Source organism: Bison bison, unplaced genomic scaffold (genome assembly GCF_000754665.1).
Source record: "Bison bison bison isolate TAMUID 2011002044 unplaced genomic scaffold, Bison_UMD1.0 scf7180017864452, whole genome shotgun sequence".
Taxonomy (NCBI): domain Eukaryota; kingdom Metazoa; phylum Chordata; class Mammalia; order Artiodactyla; family Bovidae; genus Bison; species Bison bison.
In genome coordinates, this window is record NW_011495014.1 from 7,783,611 (window position 1) to 7,784,778 (window position 1,168).

A 1,168-nucleotide genomic window follows, 5' to 3' on the forward strand; every position below is an offset into this window, starting at 1 on the left:
AATTGTGAAATTATTTGTTCTAGCTCTGTGAAGAATACCGTTGGTAGCTTGATAGGGATTGCATTGAATCTATAAATTGCTTTGGGTAGTATACTCATTTTCACTATATTGATTCTTCCAATCCATGAACATGGTATATTTCTCCATCTATTAGTGTCCTCTTTGATTTCTTTCACCAGTGTTTTATAGTTTTCTCTATATAGGTCTTTAGTTTCTTTAGGTAGATATATTCCTAAGTATTTTATTCGTTCTGTTGCAATGGTGAATGGAATTGTTTCTTTAATTTCTCTTTCTGTTTTCTCATTATTAGGTATAGGAATGCAAGGGATTTCTGTGTGTTGATTTTATATCCTGCAACTTTACTATAGTCATTGATTAGTTCTAGTAATTTTCTGGTGGAGTCTTTAGGGTTTTCTATGTAGAGGATCATGTCATCTGCAAATAGTGAGAGTTTGACTTCTTCTTTTCCAATTTGGATTCCTTTTATTTCTTTTTCTTCTCTGATTGCTGTGGCCAAAACTTCCAAAACTATGTTGAATAGTAATGGTGAAAGTGGGCACCCTTGTCTTGTTCCTGACTTTAGAGGAAATGCTTTCAATTTTTCACCATTGAGGATAATGTTTGATGTGGGTTTGTCATATATAGCTTTTATTATGTTGAGGTACGTTCTTTCTATTCCTGCTTTCTGGAGAGTTCTTATCATAAATGGATGTTGAATTTTGTCAAAGGCTTTCTCTGCATCTATTGAGATAATCATATGGTTTTTATTTTTCAATTTGTTAATGTGGTGTATTACATTGATTGATTTGCGGATATGGAAGAATCCTTGCATCCCTGGGATAAAGCCCACTTGGTCATGGTGTATGATCTTTTTAATGTGTTGTTGGATTCTGATTGCTAATATTTTGTTAAGGATTTTTGCATCTATGTTCATCAGTGATATTGGCCTGTAGTTTTCTTTTTTTGTGGCATCTTTGTCAGGTTTTGGTATTAGGGTGATGGTGGCCTCATAGAATGAGTTTGGAAGTTTACCTTCCTCTGCAATTTTCTGGAAGAGTTTGAGCAGGATAGGTGTTAGCTCTTCTCTAAATTTTTGGTAGAATTCAGCTGTGAAGCCGTCTGGACCTGGGCTTTTGTTTGCTGGAAGATTTTTTATTACAGTTTCAAT